At 38.4% G+C, this 8201-nt stretch overlaps 1 long non-coding RNA gene across 1 annotated transcript; it reads left to right on the top strand.

Annotated features, from left to right (window-relative positions):
- Positions 1 to 560: 560 nt before the first annotated feature.
- LOC147480143 (uncharacterized) lies at positions 561 to 7230 on the top strand. Its single transcript, XR_015206747.1, has 3 exons — positions 561 to 678; positions 1125 to 1187; positions 7174 to 7230. It is a non-coding gene; the product is annotated as an uncharacterized LOC147480143 (long non-coding RNA).
- The last annotated feature ends 971 nt before the right edge of the window (positions 7231 to 8201 follow it).

The raw sequence follows: 8201 nt of genomic DNA, 5'->3' as shown, positions 1-8201 counted from the left end.
ATGATCAAGTGGTTGCCAATAATGCGATAAAGAAAACAAAAACTTGATAAATATTTTCTCATACTGGAGGGCAAGAATCACATGGTACTAATATTTATCATTTTTTATTTATTATTATTTTTTTTTCAACTTAGTCAAATAGCTCAAAAACCGGGTCAACTGGTGAAAACCGGGTCAAACAGCTCAAAAACCGGGTCAACTGGTGAAAACCGGGTCAAACAGCTCAAAAACCGGGTCAACTAGCAAAACTGGGTTGGGTCAAGACAAAGTCCGAATAAATTAAGTCTAGGTTCAAGTGTTCAACTTGATGAGATATTGAGATGCACCGCCTTACAGTCACTTATAGAAAAAACCCATAATTACCAAAAGAAACTTCCGAAAAGTCAGCACACACTTTGCTTATGTGCGGACCTACACCAAGGAATCTTTCCAACTTACCTTTTACTGTTTTAGCTTTTCCTAAAAACATGTAGGACCCGATCCTTTACCTTACCTTAATGAACACATGCAATCCAAAATTTCTAAAATGGACGAAAGCTACAGTATGCAACTATGCTTACCCGGCCTACCAGTATATTTACAAACAAAAAAGAGTTGAAAAACGTACCTTTAAACCAATGAGGAGCAGCAAAGAAAAGCACAATTGGAGGCGGCTAAAAGAATCATCCACATCCAAAGGTGAGAGAAACCCGTTCTTAACTTATATTTTTTCTTCTTCTTGTCTTATTATGTTTTCACGCACAGGCAAGCTCTTTTGGTATTTCTTCAATCCATTACTGCCCTATATATGCTTAAACACGTACTGACCATGCTAGACACTAAGTTATTTTATACAACGAACTGATGCATATTACGTATTTGCCTATCATCCTATGTGATACCTATATGCGAACTGACTCGTAGTTTACAAAGGATGCATGTTGACTTATATCTACAATGCACTAATTGACGTACTTACTATTAACACCACCATGAACTAGTTGATTCAAGTGCTCACTATACTGGACACCTAGCTATTTTACACAAGTTAGCAAGCTGCCATATGATGCATGGAAATATGTTCACTCATGCATGTTCTTTTTTTTTTTTCATTTTTTTTAAAACTTACCTTATTCGCCTGGCAGCTATGCTCTCACTCTTGAAATTTGATGTCTTGGAGGAACTTGGGAGAAACTTCTTTGGCCAAGGTTAGACAATTGATTTTTCTCTACACATTACAATAGAGTGAAATATACAATATATACGCATGAAAACAATGCAACTATGTTAGCGTGAATAGTTAGAAAGATTGTGGTGTATGCATGAGGTTACAAAAGGATGCATAAACCTCATTAATGAAATGACATGGTTTATTTTGGATATATTGCTTTAGAATTTTCTATGTATTTGTAATGTCATCCTAGATTTTTCATCATAAGCCATCCAAATCAAACCAAGTTTTCAAAAACAAATCATTTTTTTTTTTTTTTTTTGAAATTCATTTTGAAAACAATGTAAAACAAGACATTTTTTATCTACATAACAAGAAATACCACAAATGATTGAATAACAAATGAAGGTGGGGGAATGCGTTACCAACAAGAAGATGGGCATGAGGACGACCATAGGATAGTAGTACAATCAAACTTGGCACCTATGAAGTAGATGATATTCTTTTCCCTTTGATTGATTGACCTTCACACAATACTGAACGACACCCAAAAACTTTCTTCCAAAACAGATAGAGCATAAAGCATAGGACCAATCTTATGGAGACAACTTCCTCATACATCGCAATCACTAGTAGTGAATCCTCCAATGCCTTCCATTTTTTTTTTTCAATTTTTTATTTTATTTTATTTTATTTTTTTTTTTTTTTGCCTCAAGTACTTCTCAACTAGGAGATATAGTGGACTTAGAGATCAAGAGCGGACTTTCATAGGACTTTAATGTAGGCTTAGGTGATGGGATCAGAAAAAAGGGATAGGATCAAAATTTATTTTTGGAGTAGAACTTGTCATATAAAGGGATGATTAATTGGAATGATGGTAGTGAGATGATGATACGGATTCCAAATCTTAAATGAAACTGCCCCTTGTTTAGGTTTTCCATTTTGGACCGGTGTTCATTATTTTGTGCAACTCTAAGCATTTTGAGTTACGGACGGGTTTTTTACCCCTTGCACTAGGATTTTCTTCAACATCTTCTTGGGATAAATAACATGGGGGTGATTGTTTAGTGATCAAAGATGGATGGAATGATGCCCCTGGACCATGACAAGTTCTATAAGAGTGGGTATGGGTAATCTATGGGTAAGCTAAGGATTTATTAGGCTTCCTAAAAGATATGGGCTTATATTGTGGGAAACAAAAGAATATGCTAAGGCTCAAATGGGCTTCAATTGGGAACATATGATATTAGGTGGGCTTATGAGGCTAAAAACAAAACAATCAAAGATGGCCTGTTCCATCGTCTCTCTAAGATTTCCACTATACTCTTCGTCTTAAAATAAACAAAGTTGGGTAAAAGCGGTACCCTCTTTAATTGGTTAGGCATTGGTAGGATTTTCCATGTAGAATCTTCATAGTGAATGGACATTCAATGTTGGGTTTGAACTTTCTGGTTCATTGATTCCACTCTAGTCTGGATCTGCTTGCTCAGCTTTACTTGCAACAATCTGTCTCCATTGGTATCTAAGTCCCAGTAGAACATCAATGCCCTCCTTCATATATCTCGGCTCTCAAGAATGTTAATCGTAGATGAACTCCTCTCAGCATTCTACTCTTTGATGTAGTCAGATTCGAGTCAGTTGACTTCTTTGATAGATAGTTCTCATGTCTTCGATCGAGGCTAATGATGCAATATGGAATTTGCCCTCTCCACGGTAGGGTAGCTGGTTGGTTGATTGGCTAAGTAGCCGTTGATTGATGGAATGCAGAATATTCCCCTTCTTCAGTAAGGTAGTTGATCAAATGATGTTGTGGAGTTTTACCCTCTCCACGAGGGTAAATGCATAATGTTGAATGCTGATGTTGATGTTAGTGATCTTAGACATTTGAAAAATCTTCTCAAACATAACCGCTGAACTTTCTTCCTCCTCAATCTCTTCTTCTCGGGGAGTGATTCTCTCATTTTCGAACAATGAAAATCATGTACCACCTTAAGACAATAGATTGTCATAGATATCATCAACACTTCTATGGATTCCTTCAGTAATTTGATCAGGCTTCAACGCTCATAGGGGATCAAGGTTATACCAATCTGCACATAATGTGATTCATCTCTGGTGCCAAGGTTGATAGTCTTTGTCTCCACAATGACTAGCGTCTGTCAATCCTCAGACTGCTCATGAGAAAGAATGGACTCAACAGCTTCATTGTCTATTCCTTCTTCATCGTCGGGGGGAGGGGATCATAATAATCTGCATAAGTCATTCAATCATCTTGCACTAAGGCAAGTGGGTAAATCATATCTGCGGGAGTTTTAAAACTTTTTGATTTTTTTGGATTTTTGAAATATATGAATTTTTTTGGATTTTTGAAATGTTTGAATTTTTTTGGATTTTTGAAATATCTGATTTTTTTTAGATTTTGGATTTTTTTTTCTCTTTTTTATTCATAAAATAATAAAACAAACTAATTGAGAGTAGAAAACTTATCTGTGCCAAGCAGCGGACCGGGATCAAATATAGGAGAGAAATTGATTTGGAACCCATCAACCAATGTTGCAGCTCCATGCATGAGTGATGAATTTCCTAAATAATGTGGTATCTCCATGAGCAACATATCAAATTTCTTGATGCGCTGTGATTTATTACGCCACACACCCTACGAAGTCATCTTTCCATCCTGGGTTTAGTGCATGAATGCCATCAAAGACACATGAGTGCCTAGACGTGCCCCCAGCTTGAAAGTAGTGGTGATGATCGAATGGCCATTTCATATGACCATGGTTGGTGGTGTTTCCCAACCTCTCTATTGTCAACTCGCTCTGGGTTTGATAAGAACTAGATCTCAAAGAGACAAACATAGAGTAGTCCCGTTCACCAAATACCAATAAGGTCATTAGAAGAATAACCTGCCAGAATATTGCAATGGCAAATGACTTCGATTTTCTTGAGCTCGGCATCTGACCTTCCAAGTATGAGGAAGATGTCAAGTTTTTGGGACTAGGAGTAAAACTCTCAAAACGCCTAACATTGGAATCCGGCTTAGCCATTATGAGCTGGTCTTTAGAGAAAGTGTTGTGAAAGCATCACTATAGTCCTCTTCATTGTATTCTAGTGAAGTGATCTTGATAGCAGAAATGGAATCTTTTTCTTCATAAAAAATAGGAGGACAAAACATGTCGAAGAGCTCGATACCATAATCTTCTGCATCATCTATTAGGGAGATGTTTTGAGAATCCCGGTCATCCGATTCAAACATAGACTTGGTAGACTTCTCAAGTACCACTCTTGGACCTCTTGGTCTTCTAACAAACTTGGCTCACAAACCTTCAACTATCGTAAAGAAGATGGTGAAGTATATACCTTATCTTTGGGCTTATCAAGCTCCTTATCTAGAACATGCAACAAAGGTGGAGCCGGTAATGGTGTTTTCTTAGTTGGTGATTCAGCAAACAGAGGGGCCACTTTTTCATCCAACGATATAGCCTTGGCCTTGGGCCTTGCTTGTGTTTGAACCTTGTAATATTTAATTGCATCTTGAAAATTGAACGGCTTGAAGAGCGACATGGCACTAACCTTGGATGCTTGCTTGAGTGGGGTAATGAATGAGGCTGGACTTTTTTGACAGGCTCTAATGTGTGAACTTCTCCATTATAGTACAGTAATGGATTCGTCACAACATTTGGAGTACCGAGATGTGATGCATTAATTCTTCCTGATTCGATCAAATCTTGTATCGCATGCTTGAGAGCTCCACACTTTTCTGTAGGATGTCCAATAGACTGATGGAAATCACAATGTTTAGAGGCATCATACCAATATGGTAGTGGATTCGGAGGAGGCCTAGGCTGCAATGGTGTAACTAGGCCTTGCTGGATCAAAGCCTTGAGAATGACCGACAATGGGTACGGTAGCTCTGTGAACTGCCTCTGTGGCTTAGGGAACCCTCTATTTTGATATCCTTGTTGTCTTGGAGGATATGCAATCTAATTGGAAGAAGGATGAGTTGTCACCTTTTCTTGGATCTATGTATGGGGTTGAGACTGGACTTGTGTGGCTACGACGTGTGCGTCCTTCTCCTTGTTGACAGTAACTGAAGGTGGCTTCTTCTTCTGAGCATCAGTTAGACATGAAGAAATAATCGAAGTCATAGTTCCACAGGCTAAAGCATCTTCAATTTGAGTCCCTACCGAAACCAAAGCCTGAAAAGATGGATGATAGCTGAGACTCAATCGATTTGCATATTCGGAGTTCAAACTTTTTACCACCATTCGAATTTGTTCTGTCTCTGATGGCCTGTCTAGAATCTGAGCTACTTTGGTCCTCCACCTAGTTACATACTTGGTGAATGTCTCAGTCGGACCTTGCTTGAGTGCCTCCAATTATCTTCAACCCATCTAGATGTCTCTATTGTATGAAAAATGGGTCACAAAAGTTGTTGCAAGTTCATCCCACGTTCTCATCTTCTGAGCGTCTATGTTCATCCACCAAGTTAGTGCCGCACCCTTTAAACTCCTCTAGAATAATTGGACCAATAGTTCTGGCCCGATCCCCATAGGCTGCAAGTAGCTAGCGTACATTTTCACATGGGCTTTAGGACACCCAGTTCCGTCATATCTCTCCATCTTAGGGAATTCGAAACCATGTGGAACCCTAATTTGTAGATATGGACAAAGAATATCCAAATCGAACTCATCTGCTTTAATCTTAGTTAATGCCTCCTCAAGCTTTTTCAATCTGTCTACCACTGGGCCTTGGTATTGATCTTGGATGATAGGAATTTGATTTTGGGTGCTCATATAAATGGTAAGTTGTGGTGTCTGTGTGATGTATGGAGGAAGGAACATGAATGGTGTAGAGCTCATGGGTTGGGATAAATTTGGGGTGAACATGGGTGTGGATGTATATTGGTTTGGGTTGTAGTATGAATGGTGAACGGTGGGTTATGCCATGTAGGTAGGGTCGATATAAGAGATGGGTTGGCTTGGAGTCTGAGTTGGTATAGGAAGTTGTAGTTAGGTGGATTGATGCATGAAATTCCTAGTAGGCAGCTGAGCTTGTGGAGTAGGTAGGTTAAAATCAAACCTTGGTGGTGGTAGCGGAGTGGATTGCCCTTGAGAAAATTGTCCTTGCCCCATGTTCATGAATTTTGGTAGCATTTCTTGAAACATTCTCTCCATTGCTTGCCTCATTAGTTCTTCCGATCCGGGGAGGGAGTGATGTTGGACTCGACCACCTCCTCGGGGTGGTTGTCTATCTAGGACGATGATTGTTCACCTTGAGAGATAAGCGGGAACTAACCATTGGCTGAGACGCTAGTGGAAGAGACCCTTGAGGAGAATTAGCTGGTAGATTCTCCATTTCCATAAGCGAGTTAACGGTTGCACGAGATAACCTTAACCCTGGCTTTCTATTCCAACTGGCTTCCGGATAAGCCTTCTTCTTTCCTATCTTAACTGAAACACCTCAAAAGAAAACGTAAGTTTGACTCTCTAAGGATGTCCCAGAGAGTCACCTAAAACCTCAGACGCAAAAAATGTGTACCTAGGTCTATGCAATTGATTTTAGAGTTGCCACTAACTTTATTAAGGAAAAGTTGAGTAAAAACTATGTGAAGGACTAGCCCTCGAAACTAGATGATTATTGGGTTTGGGAGTCAAGGTACGATGTGGGAAGGTGTTAGGCACCCATGCTCGCCTAGTAAAACCAGCCTTACTTCTATTGAGGTGTAATGTATTAAGATAGGAACGAAGAAAGCTTGAAAAATTAATTTAACAAGTTGGATGATCTTCACTAAATTATTAAAAAACTAATAACTATATGCTATAATAAAACTAAAAAAAATAATCCTAATATGCAATACTAATTAAAATAAAAGAGAAAAGAAAGATGTCACCTTGTTTGGAATGTTGCCTCATACTTGATTGTAGATTGATTGATTGATTGATGATCTTGATTGATTGTTGATGAATGATGATGATAAACTTGATTTGGAATTGACAACTGTGAATTTTGGATTGAAACAGGTGATTTGAGAAAGAAAACAACTTTTGGTGAAAAGAAGCTTCTACTCAAGATCGAAAGAAGGGAAAAGAAGACTAAAGACGAAGAACACGAAGAACTTCATTAGAAAAACCTCGAAGTCGAAATTTTACCTTCAACTCCAGATTAAACTAAAGAAATTCTACTCTAGAGTGATGAACTAGAAAAGAAAAAAAAAATAAGAACACTCAAGAAAAGAAAACTACTAGGCTATTAGCTCTGAATAGCTAGGTCCAGATTATTAACTCCGAATTCCTAGCTCCAGATCTCTAGCTCTAGATGTTTTTTGTGGGTAAATGATACCCATATTTATAACTTTTGGGCGTGGATTCAAATATGGTAATGAGTTTGATCCAATGGTTGAGTGTTGATGAAGAAAAATCCAATGGGTTGATCTCTTTCTGGTTGCATCTCCTAAATTTGGCCCTTGATTCAAGAGGTGGGATAAGGGGTGCGATCTTGGCCCTTGGTTTTTGGATCCTTTAGATGGATTAGGGCAAAAAATCAAGCCCTACACGTCCTCAATGAGCCCATAATCCAGGGTTTCCAAACTTGGCTCCAAAATGGCATATTCTCTAGAATATTCTTGATTTTAAGGATCAAATCAAACAAATAAGGAAGGTTCTCTAGGTTTTTGGAGGCTTTAAGATGGGCTATAAACCCTAATGAAAAGTGGATCCATTGCCCACGAGCACAAGTCCAAAAACCACAAAAATGCCTATTTTGACCATATTTTCAATGTTGCAAATTCCCTTTGACCAGGTCAAAATTAGGCAAACTCTTCTTCACAAAAATTGTTAATTAATCAATTAATAAGGTCCATGAACTCTTAAAAATACCCTTGGGTTGAAAACTTACTCCAATAATATATTGCACTGAACAGTGCACACACCGGGATATGGCAAGATTAGGGTTTCTGAAATCCAAAAAGGAACCTAGGCAAGCTTGTACTCATTTCAAAGGATTTTTCAAGGGGAATTCAAATATGAAATAACCTCATCCAAAGAAAGAG

Source organism: Coptis chinensis, chromosome 8 (assembly GCF_015680905.1).
Source record: "Coptis chinensis isolate HL-2020 chromosome 8, ASM1568090v1, whole genome shotgun sequence".
NCBI classification, from domain to species: Eukaryota; Viridiplantae; Streptophyta; class Magnoliopsida; order Ranunculales; family Ranunculaceae; genus Coptis; species Coptis chinensis.
Note: the sequence above shows the minus strand (reverse complement) of the source record. Positions and strands in the feature narration are given on the sequence as shown.